The 19,897-nt window shown below is 38.7% G+C and overlaps 1 long non-coding RNA gene across 6 annotated transcripts in view; it reads right to left on the reverse strand.

Annotated features, from left to right (window-relative positions):
* The window catches only part of LOC119505618, a 47,750-nt gene that overhangs the window by 13,669 nt on the left and 14,184 nt on the right, over positions 1-19,897 (reverse strand). For 4 of the 6 annotated variants that reach the window (XR_005210781.1, XR_005210783.1, XR_005210780.1 and 1 more), the window contains exons 3-4: positions 9,339-9,431; positions 7,702-8,204 (exon numbers count right to left, since the gene is read on the reverse strand). The exons of the other annotated variants lie outside the window; for them this stretch is intronic. This is a non-coding gene — a long non-coding RNA (uncharacterized LOC119505618). The remainder of the gene's footprint in view (positions 1-7,701; positions 8,205-9,338; positions 9,432-19,897) is intronic. 6 annotated transcript variants of the gene reach the window in all.

Consider the following 19,897-nt stretch of genomic DNA (forward strand, 5'->3'; position numbering starts at 1 on the left):
TGAAATTGGGTTTGTTAAATATATATACATCTTTTCCTTCTTTGTGTATGGATAGACAACAGTTTGCATATCTATTGACATTATAAATATATATAAATCCTTACAGGAATTGTTCTTTTTTAAAGATCTATTATTGGATTCACAATGCACTTTGAGCTTGTCTGTTGAGATATATAATTCAAAGCAGAAGCTGGCAGACACCATGGGAAACACTCTGAAATTTCTGTAACAAACGTTTTGCAATAAAAAAAAAAAAAAAACCTCAGTAGTTCAAAACATGACTTGGACTTTCTTGTGCATTTATTTGCCGCCATCTGATCTCCACCACCCTCGTGCCAAGCACTGCTGTTGCATTTAGAGATAATTACCTGGGACTCCATAAATTACTTGTGTTAGTAGAGCAGAGGTTGCAAACTGATGGCATATGAGTCATATGGCCTTCCCGGCAGAGAATGGGTGTTGTTGGCCAGCACAGTGTGTTTTAAAATTTTGAAACAACATTTAAAAATGGATAGATTTCACATATAATTCCAGATTTCTGGCTTCTCTTGAAAAGTCTGATGATCTGATAATATAAGAACTGTATTCCCACAAAATAATGATCAGCTAAATTATGGCTTTTCCCGGTAGAAGGAGCAAGTGCTCTCTGATATCCACAATTCCTACCACTCCCTATTGTCTCTTAAATCTGGTCTCCTTCACTCATTAACATTAACTGATATGCAGCAGCATATCAGACCCTTGTAGTAAAGTATATCAAAAGGTAGTGGCAGCTATAGAATTTCTAAGTAGGAAGGTTGAGGGGTGACAATTTGGTTGGTTGAGAGAGATGCGAGGAATCTTTCTTGAAGTTAAAGATGTATAGTAGACATGGTTTCGTAAGGATATTGTGATGATTTTTAATTGGAGTGGCTTTCGGGAGGGCTGATGGATGGTGGGATGGGGCTAAACCCCATCCCCATTAAGTAACCCCAGTTGCAGCTCCCACCAAAAAGAATAAGCAATGACCCCTGCCCTTAAAAATATTTTAATTTCAAACATTGGTGGGCAGAGAACTTGCAAGTCATGTATAAATTCAATCCTTCATTCAAAAAATATTTGTTGAGCATCTACTAGGTGCCTAGCAATGTGCCAAAGTGAAAAAAGTATGCAAAGTCCATTCCTCCATGGAGTTTATAATTTAGCTGTAAGGAAAACGTAATCGTATACAGTTTTGTAATTACCCTTTAATCACCTAAGGAAGAGAGCATGAAAATAAAAGTTTAGAGCTTCAGAGGAATGACAGTACGCTGTAGCTCAGGACAAGGGAAGCTCTGTCGAGGAGTCTACATTGGAATATGACTTGAAGAACTGGAAGGATTTAACTAAGCAGACAAGGAAGAGCTCCAGGTAAGTGGGACACTAACTTGCTTAGCAAATATTACAGTGCTTCACCCTGGTTTTGGAAACAGAGCTTTCCTCTAACACCTTTTCTCTTTAGCCTTCCCCTTGGCTCTGTCTAGTCTATTTTTTTTTAAATGGACTGCCTGGCACAGTTTTCTATAAGCACCTTGTCTATGTTCATAATATGCACATTTATGTAACACATACAACATTCCACCATGTGCCCTCAGATTTCCTAGGAAACAAGGACAACCATCCTTTGCTGGCAACATCTCTGATTTAGACCAATGCAGGGCTTCCTTGCAGGAGATACTGATGAGGAGAGAGGGAGACTAAATTCTCCAGAACTCATTTATCATTGCTTATTTGTTTACATTAACCTATTTGATTAAAACCCAGAATGTAGCATATAAAAGGCCTGTATTGCCACACCCTTATCAGTGGAAAGTTCTCAGTAATTCTTTTTCACTCTTCCTGATCCCTGTTTGTTAACTTGGCCTCCGCCCAAGATTATTACTTTCTGATAGTATAAGGCATTTCCTGGAAGCCTGGAGCTGTGTCACAGTCATTATCTTACAATTTGTTGCCGGCACAGACACTACAATAGAACACAGTCACCCTAGAATGGCTTTCACTCACAATCATGATCTGTTGCCCTGATATTCTGTCTCAAACACTGAACATCAGGTTTTTAGGAGTTGGTGAATTTGTGAGTGTGAGTGCGGTCATCATTTGTCTTTTTAATGTAACTTTATTGCTTTTTAAAGTAAAGGAATCAGAATTCAAGAATCAATTAGCAATGACGTGTGTTGATCAATAAGGAAAAAAATAAATCAATTATGCTACACCATGAAACCATTAGAAATAATGAAATCTGTGTATGCTGACATGAAAAGATGTTATTGGTGTATTAGTAAGTATTTTTTAAAGAAGACACAGAGCAGCATATATTGTCTAATCACATTTTTTGTTAAAATGGATATACTTATATATGAATAGTAAAAAGACTAGAAGAATATGCCCAAAGGAAGAAAATCAAGTAAAACTTTTGGAACAGAATTTTTTTTTCTTCAAGAATTCAAATGCTGTTTAAGAATAACCTAAAGTAACCTAAGTAAAGTTGGTATCAATAGATTTCAACCAGGAAGGTTTTATTTGCCTTCTTTCTCATCAGAGACCCATTCTAGGTAACATCACAATAATCATAAGCCTGATAACAGCAAGTCATCTCCTCCAAGGAAAGGTAAAGTTAGAAGAAAGGAAAATCAAGGTGTAACAATGATTTAACTACTAATGTCATTAAATTGTAATTTCAGGCATACATACAATCAAGCCTTTTGAGCAGCTACTTTGTTCCTCTGGAAGAACTAATTTTTTTATTAGAAAAGCAAGGCAGTCATGACTAAAAAGATAATTGCATATTATAGTTATTTAATTAGAGCTGTTGTAAAAAATGGGGATGAGCAGCCCAAGTTTAGCTCATCAACTCCTCAAGTATTCAGGTAGAAGAAAAATGGCCAACAGAAAGGCAATGGCTGGAAGGTTTTCCCACCTTTAGGTAGGAGATTGGACTAATAATCTACTCTAGATATTATATATAGAACAGACTAGACATAATCTTGAGTGAGCATCTGTAACCTGGCAGGACCTAGAAGATTAGGCAAGAGTGGAGAAGACAGGAGGGGAGAGCCAGGCATCTCCAAAGCTGGAATTCCAGCAGAAACAAAGGAGGAAACATGAGGGTAATTACATCATGCTTGGGGAGCAGTAGGAAACCAACCTGACCAGAACAGAGAACTCATAATACGGATTTGTGGGAAATTACAACAAGCTCTCTTATTCATGTAATCTTCTCAACACATCTGTGAGATTGACATTATTATTATTACTCTTGTCCAGATAGGGAAAAAGTGGCTTCATCATTTTTGGCATAAATGTCAGGTTAAAGAGTTTCTTCCTTATTCTGCAATAAGAAGAAAGTAACTGAAGAGTTTTGGGCAAAAATGTGGTATGTAAAAGTATAGCCTGGTGGCAATGCAGTGGGATGGATTACAGTATTCTAGGCAAAAGGTGATAATATCTGATGGCTGAAAAGACACTTGGAAGAAATTCCACAACTTATTTCATTTCAGTAAGCATTTCTTGGATACCAACTTTTGGAAAAACACTTTGCTAGGTTCAAGGGCAATCTATTTCACTTCTCTGTTAACAACTAATTATCCTTTGCAGAGGACTATTTTTTAGTTTATGCCCAACTGAGCATCCCTTGAACTTCCTCCATGCTGGCAACCATTTCATACAAACCGCGCCCTATAGCTACAGCTACGGCTTTTGCTAACCTCTCAGCAAAGGATGCCATTGACCCAAGAGTGCCAGTCAGAGATTTTTCCTTGGGTATATGGAATAGAGATGAGAAAAAGGGGCAATCTCTTTGGATAATGAAACCATAACTGAGGGACTTGGGTGTTGTCAGCAATCATGTTCCTACATGCAGAAGAAGTCTACTAAGAAAGAGAAAAAGAAAGAAAGAAGGAATATAGACAAAAAGACAAGAGCAGATATGGGAAACAGAAAGATCATAGACTCTCTCTAGGGCCTTGCTGTGGTCCTATCTTTGGGTCCAAAGACGTATCAGTATCCTTAAAATAAATCCCCTCTGTGGTAGGCTGCAAATTGCTCCCTCCCCACCCCTGAAATATCCATGCCCTAATCCCTAGAATCTAGGAATATTACTTTAGATGGCAAAAGGAACTTTTGAGTAAGTAAAGGGTTTTCAAATGGAGAGATTATCCAGGTGGGCCCAATATAATCACAGGTCTGTATAAGAGAGACAAAGAGGAGTCAGAGTCAGAGAGAAGGTCGTGAGACAGTGGAAGCAGAGACTGAGGTGGTACATTTTGAAGATGGAGGAAGGGGCCATGAGCCAAGGAATGCAGGAAGCATCTAGAAGCTGGAAAAGTCAAGGAATCAGACTCTCCCCTAGAGCCTTCAGAAGGAATCAGCTCTGCTGATATCTTGATTTTAGCCTCTTCAGATGCATTTTGGACTTCCGGCCTCCAGAACTGTAAGAAAATTAATTTATGTTGTTTTAAGCCATTAAGTTTGTGGAAATTTGTTACAGCGGCAATAAGAAACTAATGTACCCCCTGTGCACACAATTTTTTTTTATTATGTTGAATCAAGTTGGTGTCTGTTATTTGCCACCACAAGAGTCTAAGTACCATAGTTTCTTGATATTAAGATGCCACAGACTGTAAGACACACTGCAAAATTAATACCAGATTTGGGGTGGGAAAGAAACAATGCCCAATTAAATGTAAATGCATACTTTTATCAGAAGACGCATCCTGATTTCAGGATTCAAATATATATATATATATATGTGCTTAGAATAAGTAAGGCAATATATATCCTTTAAGTCTCAACTCAACCACCTCCTCCTCTGTGAAGCATTCTCCAACCTCGCCATAATGAACTCTGCTTTTTTGATCATCCATCAAGCCTTGCATTTATTCTCTATCATAACAATTGTCACCCCACATGATACTGGTGGTTTTACCTGTTTGTCTCTCTAGCTGGACAATGAGAACCCTGACAAAATTCCCAGTGCCTCACTTGGTGCCTGCATATAGAATGAATGAAGAAGTAAATGAATAAACAATTCCTGCTCTCAGCAAGTTCCCAAAACAGCTGAAATAAATAGATACATCACTAAAAAAATCAGACATTTCAAAGCACATTAACTAAATTATATAAACAAAGTGCTCTGGAGTTTGGAGCATGCTTTTAGATGTGCATTCAAATTTGTAACAACTGGAGAGCAGGGTTGAAGGAAAGTTTGGGAGGGCTTCCCAGAGGAGGTGATATTTGAATTAAAATATCTGGGCCTTAAAAGATGAGTAGACTTTCAAGAGGCAGATAAGAGGAAGAAGGGAAAGGATTCCAGGCAAAAAGTATAACATGACCAAGAAAAGCCACAATGGCATGAAGATACAACAGAGCCCTGAGAAATAGGTGACTGATTCATTGTGGCAGAGCAGGTGGCAGCCTGTCATAAGTCAAAAGAGGTGAGCCCAGAAAAGTTTATCTGGATGGGAGCAGAAGAGGACCTGAAAGGGGAAATGATAGAGGGGGCCAAAATGGGAACTAGACAGGACTTGTCAGAGTAAAAGGGCCATGGAATGTGTCAAATAGAGCAGGAGGAATCAGGTAGATCAGACACAGAGAGTAGAAACATTCAATTGAAAGCAGAAAGTCAAAGGTTCTGAAACTTTGAGTCTCAAAAGTGGGTCCCAGAAATATTCTGGGGTGTGTGTGTGTGTGTGTGTGTGTGTGTGTGTGTGTGTGTGTAGGGGGATGAATATTACAACTGGGATCTGTTTTAGTTTGCTGGGCTGCTATAAACAGCAGCCTAGCAAACTAAAATTGGTTGGCTTTGACAATGGGAATTTATTAGCTTACAAGCTTATAGTTTTGAGGCCACAAGAATGTCCAAATCAAGGCATCGTCAAGGTGAAGCTTTCTTCCCCAAACTGGCTGCTGGCAATCCTTGGATCCTCTGCCACATGGCAAGGCACATGGCAGCATCTGCTGCTCTCTCCCTTCTCTGCCAGATTTTGTTGCTTTCAGCTTCTTGCTTCTATGGCTTTTTCTCTGTGTCTTAATTTCATTCTCTTTAAAGGGCTCCAGTAAGAGGATTAAAACCCATCCTGAGAGAGGTGGGTCACACCTTAACTGAAGTAGCCTCATCAAAAGTTCCTAGTTACAATGGGTCCACACCCACAGGAATGGGTTAGCTTTAAGAACATGATTTTCTGGAGTACATACAATTCCAATCACAGGATATGGCAAACATTTATTGAATGGATAAGTGAACATATAAGTGAATTACAGAACAGATGATGGATTCAATAAATGAAAAAATGAATGCTGGTTCTTTGCCCAAGCAGTGGTAACTAGGAATAAGGTTGAGGTAGAAGACACATGGAACCTTTTACCCCAAATTGGATCTGGAGTGAAAAGTGTTTGGGACCATGGCCATATACTCTACACACCCATCAAGGTATTTTTCCCTAGTGTGCTGTGTCTGAATATGATATTTTAATATCAAATCCAACAGATGTTCCTAGGAGATAATTCGAACTTGGCATGAAAGCCAATGGAGTCAAGGGAAGATGCTATTCATAGGGAGTTCCATTGTAGGCCTCTGAGTCACCAGATATTCCAGAGGAGCTGACAGCAAGAGAAGGTAGCTAAAGAAAGATTGAAGGCAGAGAAGAGAGCTCCTCAAGCCTAGAGCCACTCACATCTGTGATGCACAGGCAGTTTCAGGTGCTTGAAAGCCTTTCAAAATTAATTAAACAGCATTGTTCTTTATTACAATTATTCTTCAACCCTATTACCTCTTCTGTCATTCTCAATGTTTGCTTTAAAGAAACTTTTCTGTTTTATTTATTTGGTACTCCCAGCACTGCCTCATCGAATAGAGTACTTTATTTCAGAAGGAACACTGAGCTATCTCCTTTATGTCAGTTATGCCAAAGGGTCCACTATTTTTTTTAATGGTGTGGAGGAGCTGGATAGAGAGGAGAGTGGGTAAAGGAGTGGAATTTATTGACACAGATATTTCTCAATGATTTTTCTTCTCAGAGCTCAAATATGATCCAAGCAAAAGAACCTAATGGGTCTACCCCTCTCATTGGCTGCTAGAGACTTGTAGGCCCTGGTCCTAAATTATGTTTCCCTTCTTAGGAACTTGGAGCAGACTTGTCTCTGCTGTTTGGGGTTTCTCTGCTGATAGCAAAGCTCCCTAGCGGCTGTATTTCATTCAACCATTTTTACTGGGCCATTAGCTCAGTCTGCAGTGGAGGAAAATCAGGTCAGTTCTATAAAGCATACAGGCATTTGAAAAATTAAAAAACTGATTTTTTGATTTGTTTTCTCAGTATCTCTGTCCTTTAAGTGGGCTTAGAGGTTGGCCTTAATCAGTGGCTCTTAAATTTTTTAAGTTATAACCACTTACAGAAATCAGCTGAAAGCTAGGAACACTTCCCTGGGGAAAAAAGAAAAAAAAAGCTTAGATTTGGCAGACTATTTAAAGGGATTCATGTGCTCCCTGAAACCCATCCACAGTCATATAGAGGAAGAATCTAGGGACCCCAAGTTAAGAACCAAATGTCCCTCCAGCTCTACCACCCTGAGACTCCATGCAGGCTGTGAAAGCCAGAAGCACACACAGTCATTTTGCAACATCTGTCTGTAGAAGAAATGAGGCTGACAACTGGGTGAGCCATGATTTTGTTAGCAGCAGGCACTTACCTGTCCTCCTCCACAGCTGCTGAACAAATGCACTGAACTCAAGGCAGTAAGATCCTGAATTAAATCAAACTATTCCTGATGAGAACAGTCTGCGCAGCTTCAAAATCTCCTGCAAGCCAAAGGTGCTACAGTCCTCGAACTGCAAACCGTGCCTGCAAATGACGTTAGCTAACAGTCTTGTCAATTAGCTCAGTTTAACCCATCCAGTCTCCACCTGGTGCAGGACAGCCAATGCGCTAGTCACCCATACTCAGGCGGGCAGCCTTTCTCATCATGACCCCACATGGCTGACACATAACTAGATTTCCTCTCTGTCACACCGGAGAGTCTGAGAGAACAGGCTTTATCCGCTATTTTTTGAAACCAGCACGAGCTGCTATTCCACATTCAGTACAACTATTGTCACTTCTTTTATTTTGCCAGTGAATTCCTTGAATCCTCACATCTGATTAGCCAGAAGTCAGGTATCTCCTCTTGAGTCTCCCTCTTCTTTTTCTTAAACTCTTTACGATGAAAATTTTCAAACATACAAAAAAATTGAAAAAAAAAAAAAGGACCATGAATACCTGTATAGTCAATGATTATTGACATTTTGCTCCATTTACTTTCTCATTCTCTGTCTATAACTTTTGCTGAAACTGTATGAAAATGAGCTGCAAAATAATTGAATCTAAGTATTTCAATATTTATTTCCTGAGAATAACATTCTTCTCCATAACCATAATACCATTATCATGCATAAGAAAATTAACAATAAAACTTGATGGTGCCTAATATCTAGTTCATATTCAAATTTCCCTGTTTCCAAATTACTTTCACGACTATTTTTTTTTATTTTCCAAACCTTTATATTAGGCTGCTGCATCTGTTTAGTCCTTGCATCTAGAGTAATCCCCCAGCATGCACTTATTTTTCATGACATTGACTTTTTAAAGAGTCAAGGCCTTGTAGAACATCCACATTCTGAATTTTCCTGGTTATTTCCTCTTTTCCTGTTCATGTTCTGTCTCCTGTAAACTGTACACTGGAAGTTTGATTTAAAGACCTGATTAGGTTCAGGTTAAACTTATTTGGCAAGAATACTTCATAAATATCTTGCATACTTTTGATCATGCCAGGAGGCTTATGATGCCAGGGCTTTCCACTAATCATTGCGCCAAGTTCAGTCACATGGTTAAGGTGAAGACCCCAGATCTCTCCAAATGTGAAAACACGTTTTGCCTTTATAATTTGTAAGTAATGTGTGAGGGTGATACTTATGCACCATGAGGATATCCTGTTTCCCCAAAAATCCTTTTACCTAATGGTTTTAGTATCCATTGACTAAATCAATTATTATATCCAAAAGAGGATCAGTCCTATTTTCACATCAAAAAGAAGTAACAGTTAGGTCTGATCAGTCTGCAACTGCCTTTACTTCTTGATGCCTCAGTATCACCACCAAAGGCTGGCCCTGCACAGTCCAAATGGTCCACTCTGAGATGATGTCATTTTAGTCCAGATCTCTGAATATGCTGCTGTGTTTGGCCAAGTTGGGCAATCCCACTCCATCGGTGCTAAGTGGAGTCATAGGTGCCCTACTCTTAATTCAGTTCTCTCATTCACATGTACAAACTCATCTCAGCACATCAACTTACCCCAGAAGTGCTGATTCTGATTCACAACTAGTTCTGGTAATCTCCACCTCATGGACTCCGTGATGGAAATAATCCCATTCCTTTCCCAAAGACCTGCAGTAGGAGACAGGCAGTTTTTCCTTTATAACAACATACAGTGGGTCTGATGACACTCCTTGTGCTGTTTTGGATCTCATGTGTACCCCAGAAAAAGACTATGTTCTTTTAATCCAACCTTGTGAGTGCAGACTTTGTGGGTGGGATCTTTTGATTAAGTTGTTCCATGGGGATGTCACCCACCCAACTGTGGGTAGGACCTTTTGATTAGATTATTTCCATGGAGATGTGACTCCACCCATTTAAGATGAGTCTTAATTAGTTTACTGGCATCCTCTATGGGAGGATAAAAGGCTGAGAAATTTTGAAGAGAGCTCAGAGATGCTTGGAGATGCAGACAGAAAGATGTTTGGAGATGCTAAGCTAAGAGATGAAGCACAGAGTTTGCCCCAGAGAAGCTAAGAGAGGACCCCCAGACACTTAGAGAGAAATGCCCTGGGAAAATAAGCAAGGATGCACAGAAGCTGAGAAAGAGTTGCTAAGAGAATCAGAAGCCCAGAGACATTTTGGAGAAAGCCATTTTGAAACCAGAACCCAGGAGCAAAGGACCAGCAGATGCCTGCCGCACGCTTTCCCAGCTGACAGAGGATGCCATCAGCCTTTCTTCATGAAGGTATTGTCCTACTGATGCCTTAATTGGGACATTTTCATGGTCTTAGAACTGTAAATTTGTGAATTGATGAACCCCATTGTAAAAGCCAATCCATTTCTGGTATTTTGCATTCTGGGAGCTTAGCAAACCGGAACACTCCTTCCCCCACGCATCCTTCTAAAAGAAGCCATACTCAGTGACTCAAAGACAATGTGCCCTTCTAAGAGTATCTCCCCAAGTGATGCAAAGGTCTACAACCCCTTCAAAGGGTTCTACTTTCAATGATTCCAAAATTATTCCTGCCACCTCTAGATAGAGAAAAACAAATGCACAGATTCGATCTGTCAGAGCATCCTGTATGCTCTTCATTCATAAGGCACCTGCAATTGATCTTACCCTTTACACACTGTACATATATTCAAGTGCTTTTATAGCTTTCAATGTACTTTCTTCAGAAGGTTACTTATGCAGCTTGTAATTATATATGTTAAGACAGTCAATTAATTTGTTAACTTCCTCAAAGACCTAGTAGTTTTAAGCCAGACGAGAGGACAAAATTGAGACGCATATTGTACGTAAAGTAGTACTTTGAGGCAAATCTACAGAGAAAATAGCTCTGATTAAACTAGGCATACTGACTTTGGCAGCACAGACTACATGCATCATCATCAGAGCTACCATTTATTAAGCAACTGCTGTTGCAAGACACAACATGCATTATGTCTAATCTTCAAAACAGCACTACAAGATAGGTTTATTATCTCCAACTTATGAATGAAGAAATTGAGGCTCAGCATGGTTAAAAAGTAATTCCAAGCTCCTACACCTAGTAAGTAGTGGAGCCCAAATTCAAATCCAGATCTCTCATACTCCAAAAATCTATGCTTTCTCTATTCCCCTGCATTGCCTCTCAGCATGTGAGAGGATAATGGTAGCATCCTCACGTGGTAGTACGTGCAAACCATGAGTTTGAAGTTCTGTAGTTATCTGGACTCTAAGCTGCCAAGGAGTCATTCTTCAATTAGAGTTCATTTGATGGTTGAAACCAATGAATAACAACATCTCAGATCTCTGCCTATCATGTTTATTTGTGTAAAGTACCATAATGTTTAATTTTAGTCCATATTTACTTTATCAAATACTTCGTGCCAAGAAAATAGTTCAAAAAAAAAAAAGAAAAAAAAAAAAAAAACCCTGAATAAGGCATTCTCATGGTAATTTAAAAATCATTAAGTAAAATAGGTGGGGAGAAGGGTTTAGGAATCATAAATGTCCATTTCCTGAGCTTTCTGTTAAGTTATGTCGAAATGCTTAAATGTTTTTCACTTTATATCACAAAGGAATGACCACAACATCCCATTACTTAGAATTCTGACAACATGTAATCCATCTCATCCAGTTCACCTGTTGGAAAGCAAATGGCTCCACTAAGCAACCAGAAGATGATAAATGGGGAACAAAGTCTTTGCAGTCTGTGGTTCATCCATCATGTCCCCTAGGAAGTGGGACCCAGGGGAGCAGATATGGGTGAGGAGACATTCCACGTGGCCACCAAGAAGGAGCAGGTCACCCAAATGGCCTTTCATACCTGCTCAGCTTCAGGATACGGAATGACCAACTTGTTTCCCCTCTTGTTCAGCATCTGAGCACCCAAGCCTTAGGCCTCCCCCTCATCAAGAGGCACCCAAAAGGGACAAACCTTTCATGTTACACATTTCAGTTTTCTACTTGCCCATTCTGAGAAAAGAGAAGGCTACATTTTATTTAGTTCCTGTGACATAGCCAGTTTGACCTGTTTTCTCATGGAACTGCCACAACAGCCCCAGAGCTGGGCATTACTATTCTCCTTTTTACAGAGAGATTGTATCTCCTGCTCAAGAACACACAAATATCAGGTGGCAGAAATAGGAAATCATCCCAGGTCTGTTTGGCTGGAAAGTCTAACCCTGGAGCCTTTTTCTGAATAGATCTCTTCTCTGTTCTTTGAGATCCAATATATTGACAGGCAAGGCAACTGGAAATTTTGAGCTGAAAAATAACCTTACCAAATCACCTAATTTCAAGGACTCTTTGCTTCTCTTACCTGCCATGATGACTTACTCTCCCTGGGCTGACAATTCTTTGCTAGCAGTACTGTTTCCTCTCAAGAAAGCACATCAGACTCAAGTGCTTAGAGTAATATGATGATAAAGCCAATGACAAATCTGCCTTAAACTTTAATTAAGTAAATATTTACAAACTTTTCTATTTAATCTATAAGTTTATCTTTAATTACTATTGTTTGTATTATCCGTTATTTTATCACAATACTGGGTTGAATATCCCAATTTAGTCCAACCCTTTTATTTCACACCCAAAGAAAGCAAAGCCTGGCAAGCTAAGTGACTTGGCCAGGTTACATCACTTCCAAGTGGTTTTGTTAAAGCAAATCTTCTGAATCATATCTTGGTTCCTTCCACTACACTCTAATAGCCAAGTACCAGTCCTGAGCAAGGAGAAAGATTATTCTTAGTGCCCCTGGCTTCCCTTTTCTGTGCCCTGTCCAGCTCCTGAGGACCTTTGTGCTACCCTCTTATTTCCTAAACCCCATCCTCTATAGGCAGAGACCTTTCACCCCTCCCTCCTCTCCACACCCAGGGCCTCTGGTCACTGCTCTCTCAGAAAAAAGGAATTAATCATTCAGTCCTCACTCAGATGAGGATAGCTAGGAACCATGTTAGCTGGGCTATGAAGAGGTGGTTCTCAAATATTTTGGTCTCAGGAAGCTCTACACTCAAAAAATTATTGAAAACACTGAGAGCTCCAAAACAAACAAACAAAAAATTAGTGAGAAGAATGGCTTTGTTTTATATGCTTGCAAATCTCTTTAGTGTCTGGCTTAATAGAAGACAGCTGCATTCTCATAACTGCTTCTGCATTCAACCCATTGTGATATCACTCCTCACACAGACTCTGGAAAACTCAATGGTACATTCATGAAAGAATGAAAGTAAAAATAACAAATAATGTCCTTGTATTAGTATGAAAATAGTACTGACTTCACAAATCCATGAAAGGTCTCCAGCATCCCCAGTTGTCCTGGGACCATAATTTGAAAACCACCCTATAAAGCAATGAACTTGGAGTAGAAGAGCTCCAATCCTGGTGATTACTTCCTGGCTATATGTCCCTTGGCTTGAATTCATGCATAAAAAAGAGTGGCACGGACAGTAAGTGTTTCTAAGACAGCTTTTTAAAGCTTCTGCCCAAGGTACTTACAAATAATGAGATAATGCCTAGGGATAGTGCCTGAATAACAAAAGAACGACTCTCTAATGATGGGATTTCAGGCAAAGCAAGAAGCAGAGATGAAAAGTGAATTTAAAAAACTTTTGGTGGTGGTGGGTATCCCTTGGGTCACCCTTCCTGGCATCCCTTAATTCACATCACGCATGGACCCACTTATTCCACAGGAAAACTCCTGCTATGGCTGTGTGGATTCTACTAGTCCAGCAATGTCTGTTGTATTTGAGCCATTCAACCCCACTGACTCATCCAAACCCACCTCTGCCCCCAGCATTAAATAGGAAGTCTTCTGGGAGGTTGGTTGCCCAGCAGAAATAAGTACTTTGTATTGAATGATAGAATTTAAACCCAGTGTTGGGCCTCTCTTTCTCCTCATCCTGGCAGAGGCCACATGGGGGTCCCTCACCCTCCCCACGCCACACTCCATGTGGTAGGTGTGGATGGTGTTTGGACTCTTCCCAATCCATTTTCTCACTAGATAATGAGGGGGAATTCTTAATTAGACTGAGTTCTTTGGGAATTGTTGCTGTGGATGTTATAAATAATAGAGTGTGGTCTGCATTCAGAATTGCAAAAATTAATTTTGGCTGCCTGGTGCATGCTGCTATTCCCACTCAGCCATTTTTCTTGGCCAGTCGGGCCAAGAATCAGCACTAAGGCCATAAACTTGCCACCAAGGCAACAGTAATTTGAGGGCCTTATGATCATAATTTTGATTGACCCACACTGCCCAAACCCCAGATAAAGCAAAGACTAAAAGTTCCCTAGAGGTAGACTCTCCAAGGAAAGATGGTGGGGACCCAGCTGCCCTGACTTGCAAGTCCTCTGTGTTTTAATTTGAATATAGTTGGAAAAAACATTACTACAATTTTTGAAGGAAGGAAACAGTTTGGGAGTGAGAAACACAAATGCCATTATCTGCTATCCCAAACTAGACATTATCAATCCCATAACCTGAAATCAGGCAGGTAATACACATAAATAAGTGGTGCTGTTAGCTGGGGACTGTGCTTAGCAGGGATGCACACTCCCACCTAAAGAGGACGGCACCTCCAGATGACTGTTACCACAATGTACAGTGTTGTCAAATCTTCTGAGTTTTCAAGAGTCCCCAGAAATGTGGATTTTGTAAATATGAAATCAAATACTAAAGAATACTAAATAAAGGTTTACTAACATAAGTTATATTTTTAAATAGTCTCATGCAAGTCAAACAAGAATGTCTATAGGTTGCATGTGTGCCCTGTAGCCCAGCTCTCATTTCTCATAGACTGTTTCTTCCAAACCTAAACTGTGGCTCCTGTTGTTTTTAGCATCTATTATGATGAAAATATGCACTTTGTACTGTTACAGAACACGTAGAACGGTAACTGATATTTCACAATTTTAAGAGCTGATTTCATGTAATTTTGACTTGACTTTTGACTTGTTTCCGTCAGAATATTCTCCCCTCTGGAAGGTTGCACAGATCACCAAATAATTGTGGCCTTGGTCCTCTTATTTCCAATACCACTGCTACTTCTACCCAGGTCCCCCAGGGTATATTACTGCCTAGCACGGTCAATAATTTTTTCACTGGCAAGGATGAATCAGAGTGGAAATTTTTTTTTTTTAAAGTCTAAATCCTAGGGGGAAATCTAAAAGGCAAGGGAAAGCAGAAAGCAGAGAAACAGAGAGAAAAGTACTATAAAAACACTTCAATTTATAGAGTACAACTCTCCATTCCCACCACAGTGAGCTCATAGAAGCAAGACCATTTGGTAGATATCCATCCAGTACAAGGCTTAATACTTTTACCATCTACATATGTAGCCATAAACAATGTAACTATTGTTTCTTTTAAATTTTTTATTTATCAGAGAAGTTGTGAGTTTACAGAACAATCATGCATAAAATACAGGATTCCCATATAACACCCCACCACCACCACCTTGCATTAGTTTGGAACATTTGTTACAGTTGATGATAGCACATTTTTATAAGTGTACTATTAATTAAAGTCCATGGTTTAACTTAGGGTTCACTGTGTAGTGTACTTCCATGGATTTTTTTGATTTACCATATATACAATCGATTATTTCCCCTATTAATCATATTTAGATATATATTCCAGCACTGTTAATTGTGTTCATAATATTTGCTACCATCACCACCATCCATTACCAAAACATTTCCATCATTCCAAATAGGAATCTTGTACATCCTAAGCTTAACTTCCCACTCCCTAATCCTGCCCCTTCCACCCACCCCCTAACCCCTGGCAACCTATATTCTGGATTCTTACTCTAATGGCTTGCTTATTCTAATCGCTTCAAAACATGAGATCATACAGTATTGTCCTTTTGTGTCTGTCTTATCTCACTCAACATTACATCTTCAAGGTTTCTCAAAGTTGTCACACGTATCAGGACTTCATTCATTTCACAGCTGAATAATATTCCATTGTATGTATAAACCTTATTCTATTTATCCATTCATCAGCTGATGGATGCTTCGGGTGCTTCCATCTTCTGGCAATTGTGAATAATGCTGCTTTGAATATCGGTATGAAAATACCTTTTCAAGTCCTTGCTTTCAATTTTTTAGGATATAAACCTAGTAGTGGGATTGCCAGGTCATATGGCAGGTCTATACTTAGCTTTCTGAGGAACTCACAAACTGTCTTCACAGTGGCTGCACCATTTTACATTGCTACTAGCAATGAGTGAGTGTTTCTATTTTTCCACATCCTCTCCAACACTTATTTTCAATTTTTTAAATACCAGCCATTCTAGTGGGTGTGAAATGGTGTCTCACTATGGTTTCCCTGATGGTTAATGATGTTGAGCATCTTTTCTGGTGCTTTCTGGCCATGTGTATCTCTTCTTTGGAGAGATGTCTGTTTAAGTCTTTAGCTCATTTTTTAATTGGTTGAAGTTGAAGAATTTCTTTATATATTCTAGATATTAAACCTGTGTCAGACATGTGGTCTCCAAATGCTTTCTGCATTGTGCAGGTTGATATTTTACTTCCATGAAAAAGTCCTTTGAGGATCAAAAGTTTTTAATTTTAATGAGGACCCATTTGTCTAGTCCTTCTTTTGTTGCTTGTGCTGTGATTGTAAAGTCTAAGAAACCATTGCCCAAAAAGGTCTTGAAGATTCTTCCCTATATTTTCTTCTAGGAGTTTGATAATTCTAGCTCTTATATTCAGGTCTTTAATTTATATTGAGTTGATTTTTCTATTTGGTGTGAGGTAGGGGTCCTCCTCCTTCTTTTTCTCTCTTTTTTTTCTTTTCTTTTCTTTCCTTTTCTTTTTTCTTTTTCTTTGCAAATGGAGAATCAGTTTTCCCAGCATCGTTTGTTGAAGACACTGTTCTTTCCCAATTGTGTGTTCTCTGCCCCTTGTCAAAAATCAGTTGGCCATAAATATGAGGGCTGATTCCTGAGCTCTCAATTCAGTTCCATTGGTCTATATGTCTGTCCTTGTGCCAGGACCATGCTGTTTTGATTACTGTGGCTTTGTACTAAGTTTTAAGATCAAGAAGTGTGAGTCCTCCAACTTCATTCTTCTTTTTCAAGATGGCTTTAGCTATTTGGGGCCCTTTACCCTTCCATATATGTTTGATGGTTGGCTTTTCTATTTCTGAAAAGAAGATTTTTGGCATTTTGATTAGGATTGCATTGAATCTATAAATTGCATGGGAAGTATTACATCTTAGAGATATTTATTCTTCCAATCCATGAACACAGACTATCCTGCCATTTATATAAGTCTTCTTTAATTTCTTTTAGCAGAGATTGGTAGTTTTCTGTGTACAAGTCCTTTAGATCCTTGGTTAGACTTATTCCTAGATATTTGATTCTTTTAATTTCTATTGTGAATAGAATTTTGTTCTTGTTTTCTTCTTCCAATTGTTTACTGCTTGTGTATAGAAATACTACTGATTTTGGGGTGTTGACTTTGTACCCTTCCACTTTGCGAAATTCATTTATTAGCTCTAGGAGCTGTGCTGTGGATTTTTCAGGATTTTCTATACACAGGATTGTGTCATCTGCATCAAGAGAAAGTTTACTTCTTCCTATCCAATTTGGATGACTTTTGTTTATTTTTCTTGCCTAATTGCTCTGGCTAGAACTTCCAGTACAATGTTGAATAACAGTGGTGACAGTGGGCACCCTTGTCTTGATCCTGATCTCAGAGGACAAGCTTTCAGTCTTTCACCATTAAGTAGGATATCTGCTGCAGGCTTTTCATATATGCTCTTTATCATGTTGAGGAAGTTTCCTTCTATTCCTAGTGTTCTAAGTGTTTTTATCAAAAAAGCATGCTGTATTTTGTCACATGCTTTTCCTACATCAATTGAGATGATCATATAGTTTTTTCACTTTGTTCAGTTAATGTGGTGTATTGCACTAATTGATTTTCTTATGTTGAACCAACCTGGCATACCAGGGATAAATCTCACTTGATCATGGATTTGGTTTGCTAATATTTTGTTGAGGGTTTTTGCATCTATATTCATAAGAGATATTGGTCTATAGTTTTCTTTTCTTGTGGCATCTTTATGCAGCTTTAGTATGAGAGTGAGGTTGGCCTTGTAGAATGGGTTAGGGAGTGTTCCTTCCTCTTCAATTTTTTCGGAAGAGTTTGAGCAGAATTGGAGTTTAGTCTTTTTGGAATGTTTGGTCCTGAGCTTTTCTTTGTTTGGAGATTTTTGAATACTGATTCAATCTCTTTACTAGTAATTGATTTATTGAGATCTTCTATTTCTTCTTGAGTCATTGTAGGTCATTTGCATGTTTCTAAGAATTTGTCCATGTCATCTAGATTATCTAATTTATTGGCATACAGTTGTTTATAGTATCAATTTATAGTACTTTTTATTTCAGTGGAGCCAGTATTAATGTCCCACTTTTCATTTCTGATTTTCTTTATTCGTGTCCTCTCTCTGTTTTTCTTTGTCAATCTAGCTTAAGTTTTTTTGATTTTGTTAATCTTTTCAAAGAACCAACTTTTGGTTTGTTGATTCTTTGATTGTTTTTTTCTGTTTCCTATTTCATTTATCTCCACTCCAATGTTTGCAATTTCCTTCCTTCTTCTCACTTTGGGTTTGGATTGCACTTCCTTTTCTAGTTCTTTCAGTTTTGAGGTTAGGGCTCTAATTTTAAGTCTTTCTTCTTTTATATTATAAACATATAATATAAATTCCCCTGTCAGCACTACCTTCACTGCATCCCATAAGTTTTGATATGTTGTATTTTCATTTTCATTCACCTAAAGATATTTCCTCATTTGCTTGTGATTTCTTCTCACAAATTTGTTATTTAAGAGTATGTTGTTTAATTTTCACATATTTGTAAAATTTCCGTTTCTCTCTCTGTTATTGATTTCTAGATTCATTCCTTTGTAGTTGGAGAATATATATTGTATAATTTCACTATTTTTGAATTTATTGAGACTTGTTTTATGACCCAAAAGTAGTATATCCTGGAGAATGATCCATATGAACTCAAGAAGAATGTGTTTTCTGTTTTCACTGAGTGCAGTGTTCTATATATCTCTGTTAAGTCTGGTTGGTTTAGTTTATCATTCCAAGTTCTGTACTTCCTTACTGATCTTCTGACTAGCTGTTCTATCCATTGAGATTGGTGTGTTAAAGTCTCCTACTATTAATGTAGAACTGTCTATTTCTCCCCTCAAATCTGTCAGTATTTGCTTCATATACTGCTTGTTCCGGTTTGCTAATGCTGCCTTTATGCAAAATACCAGAAATGGATTGGCTTTTATAAAGGGGGTTTATTTGGTTACAAATTTACAGTCTGAAGGCCATGAAAATGTCCAAATGAAGGCATCAACACAAGTGTACCTTCACTGAAGGAAGGCCAATGACATCCAGAAAACCTCTGTTAGTTGGGAAGGCACATGGCTGGCATCTGCTTGCTCCCAGGTTGTGTTTCAAAATGGCGTTTTCCCAAATGTCAGCATCAGCTTTCAACAGCCATCTTCAAAATGTGCCTCTCAGCTGTGGCAGCAAACTCCTTCTGTCAGAGCTCTTACAGGGCTCCAGTGATTAAATCAAAACCCACGCTGAATGGGTGGAGACACATCTCCATGGAAGTAACCTAATCAAAGGTATTACCCACAGTTGGGTGGGTCACATCTCCATGGAAACAGCCTAATCTGAAGATTCCAACCTAATCAACACTAATACGTCAGCCCCCACAAGACTGCATTAAAGAATATGGTGCTTTAGGGGACATAATACATCCAAACTGGCACATGCTGTTAAGTGCATATATATTTATAATTATTACATCTTCCTGTTGAATTATCTCTTTTATCAGTATATAATGGCCATCTTTGTCTCTCCTAACTGGTTTTGAATTTTATCCTTTATTAGTATGCAACCTCCCCCCCAGCTCTCTATTGGTCACTACCTGCATTGTGTATTTTTTCCCATCCTTTAGCCCTCAACCTACTTATATCTTTGACTTTAAGGTGAATCTCTTACAGACAGCATATAATTGGGTCCATGCTTTTTTATCCATTCTGCCAATCTCTGTCTTTTCAGTGGCCAGTTTAATCCATTTACATTTAAAGTCAC

This window comes from Choloepus didactylus, chromosome 10 (assembly GCF_015220235.1).
Source record: "Choloepus didactylus isolate mChoDid1 chromosome 10, mChoDid1.pri, whole genome shotgun sequence".
Lineage (NCBI taxonomy): Eukaryota > Metazoa > Chordata > Mammalia > Pilosa > Megalonychidae > Choloepus > Choloepus didactylus.